Here is a 16,446-nt window from a genome sequence, read left to right as displayed (position 1 = left end):
CTAAAGGGAAGTTTTTAATGAAGTAGCCCTTTGTAAAGACCTAATGTAAAACAAGAATACCATTAAGACATAATCTTTATACCAGTGAAGAAGTCAATTTTCCATTTTTTATTTGTTGACTCAGAATTCTGTGGCAAATAAAAAGAAACAGAGAAGTGTTGCCATTTTCATAGTAATCTAACAAAGGCCTCATTTATGCAATGCTTTTTCCTGCTCCCCATGGAAAGGCTTGTCTTAATGTATTTTGATATCGGGTGCTAATTGGAGGCATAGACTAGTGAAAATATGCTACCAGCTCTACCCAATATGCTATGGTGTTGACAGAAGTTTATACATCTTATCTGTTCTCAATATCTCCCTTCCATATGGCCCAAAAGCAATATGCTGAGGTGTAATTAAAGTAAATGGGGAGATGTAGAGATAGCCGAGGCCTGATGCCAGGGCCCCTCAGATACAGAGTGAGGGGTGAGGACAGACATGCTAAAGCTCAACGAATATTAGGCCTAGTTCATTTTCATTTCACCAGAGGCCACGTGCCTGTCACAGGTTCCCTGTCAGTGACCGGGCCAGCACTACATCAGCAAGTTGCCCTGAATCGGTCACTAGAGAATGATAAGCAGTTTCATAAGGCATGAACCCCACAGACGTGTCCCATTATAAACCAGGATAAATAATTTTTTTAATCAGTAAGTTACACCATAAATATCCGCAAGGTCAATTTGAATTCCATTGCTCGGAATAATACATGCAAATGCAGCCATATTCAAATAGAACTCTTTGAAACAAACCTCAAAAAGAAGCCACAGTATTGATTTGCAACAAAGACTCCATGATATTTCAAGTTTAAAGGAGAAATTCTCGACACACCACTAAGCCAGTCAGATCAATATCATTTTTTGATCAAAAGGGGATTTACCTTTGAAATAGCTAGATTAAACAGATGTTTTATTTTTCAGTGGTTATTCTGCACCTTTAAAAGCCCGCAGGGGGTTGTGTGAGAGGAGGGGGTATTAACTCCACAAAGGAGATAATAAAAGTGGTATTTTTTTTAAGACCTAAAGTTTGACGGGCTGAAAAGTAATTTAGGTTATTTTTCTTTAGTTAATATTCCATCGCTCCAAGTCCCTTTTTTTTTTTTTTTTGTTTACCCCAGGTGGGCTTGGACATGAAATGGCTGGGATGGTGGCAGCTTGGAATGCCCCTGGGCATCTTACAGCTGTCATGTTGTCAAAGACCCGGGAAGGCAACTGAGAGTAGAAAGTGCGAGATATATATATAAAAACGCTTCGGTCCTTCCAGTGACAGTGAAATCAGCTGCATCCATTGATATTACTTCCTCCTTTTCCCTTGGATGTTTTTAGTGCAGCTACGTTGGGAAGTGAGAAGAGGTTGAACATGAAATACTGCCAGGCTCCACATTTGTCATGTATTTTATTATTTCCCTTCTTCACCTCTCCGTCTTGTAGGCAAGGTCCTTCATTTTTCACATGACTGGTTTTCTTATCATTGTAGGCCCTCTCTGCTGGCCTATGAGTGACTTAAAGGCAATAAAACACAAAACATTCTGTAAAACATGGATGCCTCTCTGGTGCGGAGGCCCTGCAATGCCTATCGGTGAAATTATGATAATAACTCAGTGACGGTTGGAGTGGCCAGGTTGCTTTGTGGGGCTGGGGGCAACAGGAAAAGCTTCATCAAGGTCCTCTGAGCAGGGACAGGTCAAGGTGGCCTGTTGGTCCTTACCCCCACCGTCCCCAGTCATAAACTCTTTCTATCACGCAAGATGCAGCCTGGTACAGAGCAGAACTTCTTTGTCTTGGAGCTGCTGGCGATAAAACAAGGACTGATGGGAGAGTGGATGTGTTGGCCCCGTGGCTGGTGAGGTCAGCTGAGGAGCTTATCATGGCCAGCAGAGGAAAATGCCTGAGTCAACACTACTCTGTAGTTTGCCCTTTGAGGGTCAACTTTGCCATGAACTTGGTACTTTGTAATTTTGTTCCTTTGGAAGGGAAGACAGAAGGCAGCAGGAGCAACATTTATTAGTCCTCTTATTGTTGAACTGTGTCTGGGTGTAATTTTTGGTGTCTGGATTTGTTGCTGCCTGGAGAGTGGGAGGGGCTGAATGAAGTCCCACAACACCTCTTGAGTGTGTGAATGAGAAGGGGCGAGGACAGGAAGAGAGTGCGGGCTCCACCACTGAGGTGCTGACAGAGGGGATAGAGGGGCTGAGATTGCACCTGTTCCGGCCCAGCACCCTCCCAGCAGGGCCTCGTCAGGGTTTCAGCCTTCTCCTGGCATCTGTGATGGGAGCCAGGGCCAGTCCCACCTCCAGCGTTTGCTCCACCTCTTCTTAGCTCGTGGAAAAAGTCGAGAGGCGCTGGAGGCTCCATCTGCTGAGGGCTCACCGCGGTCTCTGCGGCCCGCCTGGGGAAGGGGGTTGCTGGGCCTCTACGACTCTGCCACAGGGGTCTCACAGTGGTAGACCACAGTGCTGCACATCACACGTCACTTGCCAGCTGGCCAGGATTTTTCCCCTGTAAACAGAGACTAATGACCACTCAACACACACTCACACATACACCAAACACATCCCTTGGTAGATTAAAGGAGGGGGAGACAGTGTAGGTGAAAAGGCTTGGCTGTTTTGGGTAAATGAAAGCAGCCTGCTGAGGTTCCTTATGGGATCTGGGGTTATTTGAGCTTTGGGGAGCGTGCTCACATCACAGTAGGACACTGCTAAACCTACTTTCAGATTCTGACTTGACTTGAATTTACTAAATCAGTCCACTGGCCTCCTGCTTGCATGCAACATCACAGACCTCCTACTGCTCCTCAAGTCTCTGAGATCCGGCTGAGCCTGTAAAGCTCTCGTGTTGTTTCCTCAAGGAAGTGCATGCGGCCACGAATTCCTTGAGTACTTCCTGCTTGTGTTTTGGCACAAGCCTATTTCTTTTTTTTTTTTTTTTTTTTTAAAGAGAATTTTCCATCTCTGTGTCACATACAGTAATTTTATTTGATTATCAGCAGAGTTTTCACGAAGAGAACAAAATGCAACATGACAGTAAACACCTCATTAGTTGACCTTAACTTTATCCATATGTTAGAGGTGGTGTTCATCAGAGCGGCCTTGAGTTTGCTGGCTCCAGACTGATGGACATTTGTGTCTCCATGTTTCCTGTCCCATTTCATCAGAATCTCCTTCATCGTGTCTCCAGTTTTCTCCAGAATTCTCCTCATTCAATCAAATTATTATTTTTAGCGTGCCCCCAACCAGATCATTTTATATATATCCTGCGATCTTATTTGTCCAGATGTCCCCAACACATGCTTTTATAGATATAATTATAAATGGGAATATAAATAAATATTTCAAACACAGGATAGGGGTAATGTGACATTGAGTGTTATTCCCCAGTTAGGCAGGGAGAAGTAGGGAGGTCGCCCAGCTACACTGAGCCACTGGCAACCCAGGCCCCACTGGTCCACCAGAGTGACTTGGCTTCATCTACAAACTTGCAATAAATATCTGGCCATCATTTATTTTAATTCACTCCTTTCTTGCTCAGATGGAATGGATTCTTAACCTTGTAGGACAAGGACACCCGCATGCTGCCTGCCTTGCCTTAGCTGCTAAATTATTCTTCATTCTTCGGGGGGAATAAAAAAAAAAAAGGAGTCCGGCATTGCTCAAACTGTCAGCTCCAATGAAAAGCACGCCTGAAAATGTTGTCACTGAACCCCTGGACAAGGAAAAGAAGGGGAGTGGGCAGTAAAAGAGTGAGGGGGGGTAAAGGGGGGTGATGGAGGTGGGGGAGTTAGCAGCCTCCAGAGTGATTTATTTGCCAAATCAGGACACAATGAGTCGATTATGAGTCCTCTAATAAGAGAGAGTGTTTTGGGACCCACTAATTGGGCATGATTGAGTTGCAGTCTGGGAGCCGGGTGAAAAGGGAACCTGGTCGGCGGCTGTCATGCAATCATCAGCTAATCAGAGCTTTGAAATTAAAACTGCGTGTTTAGGGTAGAGGACGGGATAATGGCAGGGACCTGCCTGAGCTCTGAGGCTGCTGGAGGAGGCTGTCACACTGTGTGTGTCTGTGTGCGTGTTTGTTTGTGTGCATGTGTTTTTAAATACAGTGTGTGTGAAAGCATTTGTGCAGTGGATAGAGGGGGATTATGGCATTCATGTACATGTGTGTATTTGGGGTCTTTAATGTCTGACTGTGGTCTGTGCTGGTCTTGATGAGGACAGTAAAGGAGCTGTAATCAGGCCTGCCCTTGTGTTAATACTTGTATGGTGTGTCTGTGTGTGTGTGCTGCTAGGCATAAAGAAAAAGTGCCATATGCATTTTAATCAATATATGAAGAAAGAACAAGTTCGAAGCACCTATCAAACATTTTGTGATGAGGTTGTATGATCAGTTGTATAGAGCAATAAACTTTGAACATTTGTTAGTTAAACATCTTATCAGTTTTATAATACTGTATATAAGACAGAATATCAGTTAAATAATCAGTGTAAGAAGAATATTAAAATGTGTTCCTCTTCCTCTTATGTGCTATTATTATTATTATTATTATTATTATTATTATTATTATTATTATTATTATTATTATCCCGTGTGTACCAAACATGAGGCTACAGCTTTGATTGAACGGTTGCGATCTCATATCGTCACTAGGGGGCAGTGTTTAGCTGTAGTGCAGCGCGAGACCTCCCGGACGTTTTTATTGGCGTCTCTTCTGGTTGTGTCGGTAACAGAAACAGACAAAGCAGAAACAAGAGTGTAATACATGAATTAGTCTTAGGGGCAAGATAAAAAAAAAAAAAAAAAATACGGCGTATCTTTAAAAACACATTAGGCAACTACTTGTGCAGCATTATCTGTTGAAATGTTATTAACCATTTTAAATATAATCTCTAAAACTTGGCTAAATCACCAAAACTTAAAGCTTAAGTACTTCTGAAAACTTCATGTTTCCTGTTGGTGCCATCCTCAACATCTAGCTTTATTTTCTTCAAGGTTAGCACTATATTTATTATTTTCATTAATATTATTTAGTCATTTAAATATGATATTTTATACCTAATTGTAAATTTTCACCAGTCCTGTAAAACATATTTGAGAATTAATTCAACATTTGAACATGTTTTCTACTTTTGCCAAAAATTCCAACCCTGGAGTAGAACTGGGAGTAATTAGATGCCTATTTTTAATAGATTAAATCTGAATTTAAACATTTTAATGATGACTAAACATGTTTCCATGTAAATTACATGCATTAGATGTATTCATAATGAACTTCTTATTTAGGTTCTCATAGGCTATTTGTTAGAGAAGGTATGAATATTATTATTTATCTGATAATGAATACATTTGCAATATTAACTGTGATAAAATATTTAGATGCTTCAATTGAAACTTGCCTTAATGTGTTCAATCAGTGTTTTTCTGTACTCACATTATTTTTTAGCTTTCCCTTATTCCATCTGTATCTACAAATGACCAAACAAACACACAGTATTTTTTTCAGTCTTCCCAAGGCCTTGTCTAATTGTAAATGCGCCTTACGTCTAAGGAGGGCCTCACTATAAAAATCTGAAGTGGGTTTAGGCATAAATGGGATTAATTCCCAAAGAATGTCCTTTGCTCTTCCTCCCATAATTTCATTTGCAGGGTCCACCGGATGAATAGCCAAGCAGGCAGTGATGTGGAACTGCAGGACAGGCCTTGCGGGGCCTGTGCTGCTACACCGCAACCTTCAGGTTATGTTACCTTGATAATGTCACAGCTGCAAGAACCTCACCGCCCACCATACAGGACACAGGAAATCCAATTATCCGCCTTCTAATGTGTGGGAATTTTTACGCTCTCATTTCTTAGACTTTGGCTTCAGCTGCGCCTGAGGGCAAACCTACCTGAGAGAGATTCCAGGGATTGTTATTTATTTATTTACTAGGAAAAATATCCACAGGCTTTCTGACTAAAATCAATAAGACTGTCAGATTATAGTAGAAGTAAAAAAATAAAAAAGCTTTCTGGACTAAAAAAAAGAACAAAAAAACAAACCCCTAACCCTAAACACTTGGCTTAAGATAAATTTGTCATTATGATAAAGGTGAATAAAAAGATACTTATTGTGATTAACTATGTTTATTTGGGTTTTTTTTTTCAAAATAATCTCATATCAGTTTTACTGGAAACATGGAGAGCGGAGCAACTTGAACTGGTCCTGGAGTCAGCAGGTCTTACTGATGGCTGTACATGGGAGTATGTTCCCCACCTGCACGGACCCCTGACCGTTTTTTGATTTAATTAAAAGGAAGAGAGGGCATCAATTTCAGCTGCGTGGCGGGGAGATGACAGTACACAAATTGAAAGTAAGCATTTCAGTGGAGCAGGAGGGGGCAGGTCCATCATTAACATGGGAGACAATTCTGTGTGCAATGTAACAAGATTAGAAATATTATTATCATCCGAACGCTGGACATAAAGCCTGCTGCGGGAGGGGAAAAAAGAAACAGCCCTAACAAGGCTCTTACCTCAGGACAAGCTCATAAATGTTCTGCAAAAATATGTTGCTCATCATTTTGGGAAGTTTCATGTTTTTGATTTCCCACACAGCACTGATTATACATCTTGTGCACCCCTTCTCGCTGATCCTCTGTCTTGTTGTAGAAAGGTCTGATTTTGAGTCGATCTGAAAGGAATGTGAATGGACTCATCTAGGAGCCTTATTAATGAACAGTATAGACAGATGAGCCTTTACCATGCCAAGCAGTTGCCTCAATTGGATTAGTGAAGCTGAGATTGGGATGGGTAGCTGTCTATGTGCCAATTGGCCATTAGCACGGCTAGTATGCCGATACAAAAGCAGACCAGGATCTCTAACTGGACATCCAAAACAATAAACTGTATCCAAATGCTAATAAGCAATAAACATTTATCAGCTATGATAATATGAGGGTTAACTATTCGCTTTTCGCTTTTGTTGTTCTGAAAATCCAAATATATATGAAAGTGATATGTCAGTGCCTGTCTGTTAAGCTCCACTTTATCAATGGGATGCTGTCTATTCCTGGCATGTATCAGAGCAACTTGCTATGTTTCGTAGGTTGGTGTCAGGTTCTCTGTGAGGCGGTGATGGGCACTGTACATGTCAGTGGACACCAGGGGCCCTTCTCCAACCAACTATATAAATGGGCATGAGAGTGAAGAGCTGAAGCGATGTTATCAATCATCTACCGCATCTCAGCAGAGGAACTGCTGGCGTCTGTGTAGACAGTCCCACTCACACTGATCCATATAAAAGACTGTGTGATGTATGAGAGCGGATGAGCAGGGGCTAGGTCTGACACATGACTGACAGCTCATTTGACAGCCCCAGGAAAGTGTGCAGGGAAGTTTCAATCTAATCTAATGCCACTGAAGGAATGAAATTGTGGTGTGAGATTATGTTTTCATGTCATATCCCCTCTAGGACAACACAGACTTGATGGGATGAATATGAGGTGTACGAAGGAGTCAGACGGCACCAAGTCGAGTCCTCCTAACCAGTGACTCTTTTCCCAATGTACGCCAATCCTGAGAATCGGGTTTCTGAAGTTAGAACGAGAACCTGAAACCTTGCTCAAACCTATATCTGTGGGTAAACAAAAACATTTTTGTCATGCATTATCAATCAGCTGTCTCATGGGGCTTTCCAAGCAGGTAATCTCTGTCATTCAATAGCTCCACCGCAGGAGCTGGGTTCTCCAGAAACAGGATAGCCACAAAACAGACATTAATATTAAGTGCAATGGAGATCAGCTTCGGCCTGCTCTAACCTCTCCTTTTTTCATAAGAGCAGAATATCTTGGTTTGCCGCAAGCTTTTGCTTGTTGAAATCAATATTCTTAGTCTATAAGTTTACACTTATTACATTACACATACATATTCTTAATAAAAACACACAAACCCTGACCCACCTTTATTTTTTAATTTTTTTTTATACTGCATGCATTGCAATTGGCAAAAATAGCAATAAAATAGCAATATATATGTATATATATGTATATATACATATATATATATATATATATATATATATATATATATATATATATATATACATATATATTGTGTATATATGTGTGTGTGTGTGTGTGTGTGTGTGTGTGTGTGTGTGTGTGTGTGTGGGTGTGTTTGTGTGTGTGTATGTATATATATAATATATGTATATACTATAGAGGTCACAGAACCCTTCTTAATTACTCCAGAAATGTAAAATTATTTCAGCAGAAAACTATTAAAGCCCAGGAGACTCAAACTTCCCAATGCATGCTCCCACAATGATCAATCATAGAGGGCTAATTAGCCATTTTACAGCTATTAAAAAAAGACACTCAGCCCTTTTCATTATGCTCCATCTATTTTCTCCACATTATGGCCTCTTATTTTTCTGTCTAACTTCTGAAAGTTACTCAAAAGTTCGGCTGCACTTGTGAACAGAAAATTAATTTTCCACATTTGAAGCACCAGTCTTTCTTCCTCTCGGACTACATTTTATTCATGAATGAGGTCAGCAGTTGGCCAGCAAGCATGGAGTGTCAGCTGCTGTTTTTCCATTGAATCAGTCTATCCTCCGGTGTTTAGCCCTCTGACAGGCCTGACGTTGGTCTCCAAGTAGCCCAGTGACCACAGAAACTGATCTCGAACAGTCAAGTAACTGTGTCTGCCTGGTCTAAACACGTCACACACTCTTCACCTCTCCTGGCAGACCTGTCTTTTCCTCCATCCTTTCCCTTCTTTCTCTCTGTTTCAAGGCTTCAGCATCTGCATTTCCCTTTTAATTCTACGGTGGCTCTGCAAATGTTCGTATTGTCTAAGTGATCATTAAAATTTATGGCGAGCTGACTTCATCCAGCTTGCAAGGCCTCGCTGGCATAAGTCATCATTATGTGATGACACTGTAAGACGGAACGTCCACATTGGCCCCTTCATCCAGGCCAGTTAAATGATGTAATTAGCCCACCTAAGAGGTGAATGCTGCAGATTGGATAAGTTATTAAATGTTTGGATGAACCTGATCTCCATTTCCCTAACTATTGCTGTCTTCCTCTCATGCCGCCTTCCTCCATTAGCCCATTAGCAGTTATGTGATACTATATGCTGATGGGGCAGTGGACAGAGAAAGTGGGTAAATTAAGCCTGACCATTGCTTGTATTATGGGCTGCTCTTATAAGGTGCCACTGAAGGACACCACAAGACTAGAATGAGCAGCACATTAGTGAGGGACATGCGACCACCACAGACTTAGTGCTTCGGTAATGTGAGCTCAGCTGAGTTGTAACCTTCGTTATGATCCCACACCGCTTGTTATGCTGATTCATTAAGATCCTATAAAGGTCCTGTGGTTTACTGTTTTTAACCCACAGTGCTATGGAAAATGTCAGTCCTGTGCAACAAACACGGGACAAACATGTCAAATTTAACCCATCAGATTGCTCAATTTGTCCCCAGTTAAGCTGTAATAGAAGGCAGAGCTCTGAGGTTGACAGCACGCCTACTGCTGGGCCCTTGAGCCTTGGTGTGTGTGTGTGTCATTGTGTGCGGGTGTGTGTGTTGTGCTCCACCAGAGGGTGTCACCAAGCGTGACTGTGTGTTATTCACACTGACGAGTTCCACTGTTCACTGTCACCTCTCATTGTGAGGGGAAATAAGCCTGTGGAGAGAGCTGTGGCCGAGGGAGGGTGGTCGACGGAGCAGAGCCCCCTTACAGCTGCAGCACAAAGACTTGTTTCTCTTTCAAGGAGATGCAAGCCAAATATCCTCATATATCGACCCGTATTTGACACGGTGAAGTTAATATTCCTGCAAACTGCACAGTCTGGTTGTGTTTCCAAAACATTCTTCCAGACAGAGATGGAGGCCAAGCCGTTTGTGTGGCCATGTTTAGGGAGGGGTGGGTGTGATGGTGTTTGATTTGTTGTGAAAACTCAAGCAGTGGGACTCAGCAGAGTCCAGGTTGGCTCAGCAGGCCCGCCGAGAGTGACACTTCCTCTCTACGTCTCATCCTGCAGAGAGTCCTGACAGTAGGGGCCTGGTGCTGAGCCGCATCTCCGTTTATCATCACTAGAACCGACCAACCACCCACAACGGGCAGGGAGGGAGGGGGGACTGGGTTATCTGTGTCACCCCACTGTCCCTCCCCCCTCCGCCTCTGTCCCCCCTCCTGTTTCGACTTTGGCTTGTCTCCAGAGAGACCAAAAAGCCAGTCTCTCTCAGCTCGCTGATTGTTTTTGTTCCTGTGAGCAGACAAATAGAGTTTGGCCTCTTACAAAAGAAAATGCCCAAGCTCATCTGATCTTACTGCCCTAAGGAGTGGCCCGGCCTGAAGGGCTAGTGATTGGAAAATTACAGTGCTGCTCCAGCCATATTGTCAGAGTCTTGGCCAGACTCTTTCTGTTTGTATGAAATCAGCAGACAATTGTGAGCTTTTAGCCTTCACCCATCAAAACTGTGAAGGGACTGACTTCAGCTGAAGTGAACCACTCCACGTTTCAGCTCATATTTAGATTATTTTAACTACAACAGCAAAGCAAATTTAACTGATTTGTAAAGGACAGAAACATTTTCTTTGCATCATCTATGCACATTCAATAGTATATGAACTAGCCAGTAAATTCAGGGTAAGACATGAGTCAGAGATTTGGTCTTTTTGTGAGAATACCTGTTGCAGCTCCACAGAGAAGGCGAAGCCTCCTGTTTCTGCCTCACGAGTGGCTCTTTGATAAATGATTAGAATTGGGGGAGAAAGGAGAGGTAAAACAAGAGCCTTGTCAGCACAGACCCTCCAGATCTGAGGTCAATTTCGCCCCCTGATTGCGTCTATTTTTGTGATGTCTGTATGTGCTTGTGTGGGGGAGGGAAAGAGACAGCGAGGCGGGTGAGTTTACTGATGCCTCATTGAAGCCATCATCGTCATCGTCTGAAGAGCAGACACCGAAGCCTGATTTGCCTGTCTGTCAGTTTCATCCTTTTGTTTCTTCCCTTTCTAATATGCTTCCCCCCATCTAAATTTTTCCTTCCCATCATCCCTCCTATCCCTGCTCCTCTTCCACCCCATGGCCCTGGCCCTCATCCTACTTTTTCGCTCCCCCCCTCATGTTCGCAAATCACTTCTTCCCGTGTCAGCAGGTAAATTGTTTTGTCCTCCCATTCCCTGCTTTCATTACCTTGTGTAAATTAAGCGATATGTCGTCCACCGGTGCGCGCCAGAGCACTCACCGCGCCAACGCCAAAATCATGAGATTTGGCATAATAAATGAAGACAAACTGGCAGTAGCAGTGCTCCTCTCTGCACCGGCTCGCCTTCATTATTCGCTTAACTTGCCGGAGAAAATGACTTAACCCTGACCTGTGTATTACGTCCCATATTCACTCCAGATAAAAGCCTTTTTACAGCGCACAACAATTTATATTCTAGCAAAGAGGCTGCTTTTCTCTGTCAGTTTTCCAATCTCAGCTCCTGAACACACGTCATTAAACTTGTCTTGCCTTCCTGTATTTGTCCATCAGTCCTTCTTTTTACATAAAATCTGGCAGCATTATTCTGGGATTTGATGGCACCTACTCATTTTTTTCCCCTTGGAATGTTTGATTGGAAGAAATATAGCCGTGCTGGGGCTATCTCCTCTCTACTGTGGAATCATGCACTTGATGAAATAGTGTTCCCTCAGCAAGAATAATAAAAACAGACTTGTGCATTACAGGGGGCTCTCAATCTGCCAGCAGGCCTGAGCTGAGCGAAAAAGCCCACCCCTACCTCCTGACAGATTTTTATAGTTATTCCAGCAGATAAATGGAAACGGGTGACCAGACTGGGGAAGGCCACTCTGCAGTGGAGAGAGGGTGCAAGGCTGGACAATAGCAAGGTGTGTGTTGTAAACAGTAATGTTCAGCTGCAGACAAGGACGGTGATAATCCTAATTTTTTTTTTTTACTCTTTGCAGCATTTAGGGGGAGAAAACTATGAGAAAATAAACAAAATATCAAACAAAGATGTCATTCTTGTTCCCACTGTATTTGGGTTGCGTCAGCAGCTGTCACTTCTGATGATTACAATATAGAGTTAGCAGAAACTTACAGCTCCATGTAACAATGTGGTCTGGCTCCATTGAGACTTTACTGTTGAAGATGAAAAGGGTGATTGCAACTGTTCTCAGGGCGATGGGTATTCAGCTTTCCAGTTTGGAAGTGTCAGCATTACCACAGTATCCAAGCCAGCTTAAATGTAAAAGGCTGCAGATGTTTTGCATAAAGTGAAGCAGAGCCTGCAGCACTTCATTTTCTGAAGTTTCTGAATATCTGCTCTGTTTTACAGCTTAGCACTGTACTTTTAAATCTGTTGTTGAAGGCTTGTTATAAAGAGCACCATTATGTGCAGCTAACATTATTTTCCTTTTTTAATCAGCTTATTTAACTGGTTGAAGGATGGGATCAACTGTTCAACAGTATTTAGTTTAATAGAATATGTCATTGAAAGCGCTGATATAAAGCACAATGAAGGAATCTAGTAAAACACAAAGAAAGCAAACAGCAGGGAGCCCAGAGATTTTGTTTTATTGATATTAACTTGTTATACTTAATTTTATCTGATACTCAAAATTGTTATCTCTTAATGTTTTAGCTTGCTACTTTATTACTGTTTTGTGTAAAAACAAAACAGAATAAGAGAAAAGTTTAAAATTTTATAACTGAGAAAAAAAAAAAAGTCCACATCTAATTCACCTATAGAAGGCTTGTTTTGATATTTTTAAGAAATACTAAAAGATTTAAAACCCTTTCTCCACATCATGTACAAACAGCCTCTTTTGGAAACCAGACATGTAATCAGGATGATCAAAATTGAAATAAAGAAACAGAAATTCTGTAGGCTTAAATGGAGGTGGAAAAGTTTCACTGGAAATTGCACTTTACGGTTTTACGTTCCGCAAAGATAATCAGACATAAATGGTCCTCGTCTCCACCTAACAGGTCCTGATTAATCAGCCAAGCTGAGCGGGCTAATCAATCTACCTCTAGTGCTTTCTTCACTGGAAAGCTACATGGAGTCTCCTCCTCCTCCTCTGCTGAAGAGCAGTGAAGAGCAATACTGTTGTAAAGGCTGAACCTTAAGGGTCCACAGCTGCAATTTTGTAAAACGTTTCATGTTCTGTATTTACCATTTGAATAATACTCAAAAGTCTCTGTCAAAATGTTTATGTTTTTATGTCATTTTAGTATTAAATCCAGAAGGAATGCTGCTGTTTCAGCTGAGCTGTTTTAATGTAGAGACAAAGTGGGAAACAGAAAATCACAAATTGGTTTGAGATCAAATATTTTATTTTGAATAGTTAATATTTTAACATTTGTATTTGTGGATTTTCTTCATCTTTCCATTTTATAGCTTGGACATAATTATGTGTGTTTCCTGTAATTAACTCCTCTTCTCTCATGTTTTTGAAGACTTTGGGGAGTTCAGAGCTCTGTTGAACAGAAAACATCATGGATTAATCAGAATTATCCATTTTTAGTTAGTTTACTTTTGCCTTCTGAACTGGCTTAATTCCTAATTTCATAGATGCAACAAGGTGTTGGAGACAGTTTTACAAATTTTGGTCCATGTTAACATAGTAGCATCACTGGGTTTATGCAAATCTGTCGGTTGCGCACCCATGATGAGTCTTTCCCTTTTCACCACACCTCAGAGGATCTTTATTGGCTCTGGTGACTGCGGAAGTCATTAGAGTACAGTGTCACATTTAAGACACCAATTACAGATTATTTAAGCTTTGTGACATGGTGTATTGATCTACTGAAAGTAGCCATCAGAAGATGTGTACATTGTGGTCATAAAAATATGGACATTGTCAGCAACAATACTCGGGCAGATTTCACCACATTGGTTATTATGGTTCCCAAAGTGTCCCCCCAAAATATCTGCCACACCATTATAACACCAGCAGCGGCCTGAACTGTTTATACAAGGATGGATCCATGTGTTCATGTTATTTCTGCTAAATTCTGACACAATCTTTTTATGTTTCAGCTGAATTAGAAACTCATAGGAGCAGACAACATTAATCTATCCTCTATTGTCCAGTTACAGTGAGCCTGTGCACATTGTAGCTTCAATTTCATGTTCAGGATACCTATTTTGCATACCTTGTTTGTAACCAGTGGACAATTGAGTTATAGTTGTCTTTTCTTTTCATCTTCAACTATTCTGCACATTCCCTCTCTGACCTTTGATGTCAAACGGGCATTTTGAGTCAGATAATTGCTGCTCACTATATATTTTCTCTTTTACTGTTCTCTCCTAATCCTAAAAATGGTGGTGTGTGAAAATCCAGGTGGAAAAGTTTCTGAAATTCTCAAATCAGTCTGTCTGGTACAAACAACCATGCTGTGTTAAAAGTCACAAAAATACTAATTTAAAGCTTAACCATGTCTACATGATGAAATGCACTGATTCCTGCCATGTGAGTGGCAGAATAGCTATTTGTGTTAGCAAGGAATTAAAGAGCTGTACTGAATAAAATGGCTGGTGATTACATCCATCTGTTAATTACTTTCTAAGTTCTGAACATGGTGAGAAATAATTGGCAAATGTTACATATCTGTTAGTTTCCCCCAAATGTTTTTATCTAGTAAAGTGAAAACTTATGTAATAATTGTGCAGTAATCTAAAATACTGCGATGACACATTTAACCGTTTATAAAAAAAATAAATTAAAAAAAAAACACAATGTTGCTTTTAAAATATCCTATGTAGAATAACAGTAATGTGACACCTTCTCTACTCTTCTGAAGAATCTGTTAACTTCTCCTTTCAAGCCGTGGCGTTATTGGGTTGGCTGTCTGTCCATCTGTCCATAGGGGTTAGCACTGCTGCCTCACAGCAAGAAGGTTCCTGGTTCTGGTTGGAGATGCTGGCTGGAGTGCTTTTGCTGATGTAAGCCCCGACAGACTGTCTCATCTTTGGCATGCACAATCCTCCTCTCAATGCCTCACTTTTCTGTGTGTGTTTTGTTTTCCTCACCCAGTCAATAGGCATACATACATGTATGCTAGGTCAATCCAAATAGTATGCCCAACTGTTGCATCAGTGCTTAACCCTTTAAAACCCAACACAAGAACAGATTGGGCAGAAAATTCTCTTCCTTTTTAATCTGAAGTCTTTCTTTGGTCCTTTCACAAAATGTAAAAAAAAAACGGAGAGTTTTGCATTACCATTTATTACTATGTGAAGTGTAAAGTTAGAGAAAAAAATGTCCACTCGTGGGCAGATGAAAAGTATCAGACTGTGTCCAATAGGTTTTTGAGCAAAGCTTTAACCATAAAGTGATGTAAAGGTCTTTGAAACTGTGTATGTCAAATATGATACATGTGGCATTAAAGGGTTAATGTGTAAGCAGTTTTATTTTGACTGTGGACGTGACTGCCTATTTTATTTGTTTTAGCTCTGACAACGCCATCCCAGTGGTTGCTATAGTTTCAGCTCAGTGCAACCCTGAACAGACTGACTAAAGCTGCTATAAAAATGAAACAACAGCAATATCTTAGAAACTATTCATGAGAAATTATTTAATTTGGCACAAAAAATATCTAGGACGTACTTGTAGGCTGTACCTTCAAATTGTCTAACTGGAGGTGTGCAAAAAGTCAGTAATTCTAAGTTGCAATGGTTTCATAAAAGCAGATAAAACATAAACCAGCTGTACTAAACTTAAATCCACTTTTTAAACTCACTTCTGCAAAGTTGGGTGAAGATGCAGTCATTTCTTATTTCTTAAACTACCATGCTGTGGAAAACTATGTTCCTCTATTTCTGATGGTGTCTTGATGCAGGCAAAAAAAACATGAAGTATATAATGAGACGTATCCATATGTATGTATAAATATATATGTACGTGTAAATACTAGAAACCAAAATGACTACCTTATTTCACCAGGTTTAACATTTAAAGATTGATTCAAAATGGAAGGTGTCATTTTCACACAGAAATTGGCCCCAGCAGTTTATGCAACAGTGAAACTTCTCTATTATTAGTACAGAATTCGATGCTTATATAGCATGTATAAGTTTAAGTGACCTTGTTCTATGTTTCATGAAGACGCTGTTTAGATTGTAAAAATGTACTTGCTTTATTAAACATGGATGTATAGAATGTTGCAGATGTGAAGAATCAAAGTTGCAGTATGAAAGATATCAAAAGATATTTAGCATACACGGGATGACTTTTCTTCTGAGATACTGAACTGATTAAGTAAGAATTTCGAATCTGTGCCGGGTTTGTTCATAAAAAGCTACAGTATTGTAGATGGACAACTGCTTCCCAGCGCTGGAACCCCTCCTCTCTCAAAGGACATGGGAAAGCATGATACAAACAAAGACAAACTTGTATCCAACTCATTTTT

The sequence above is a fragment of the Telmatherina bonti genome (genome assembly GCF_933228915.1).
Source record: "Telmatherina bonti genome assembly, chromosome: 22".
Lineage (NCBI taxonomy): Eukaryota > Metazoa > Chordata > Actinopteri > Atheriniformes > Telmatherinidae > Telmatherina > Telmatherina bonti.
The sequence above is the reverse complement of the archived record's forward strand: the minus strand, read 5'-3'. Positions refer to the sequence as shown.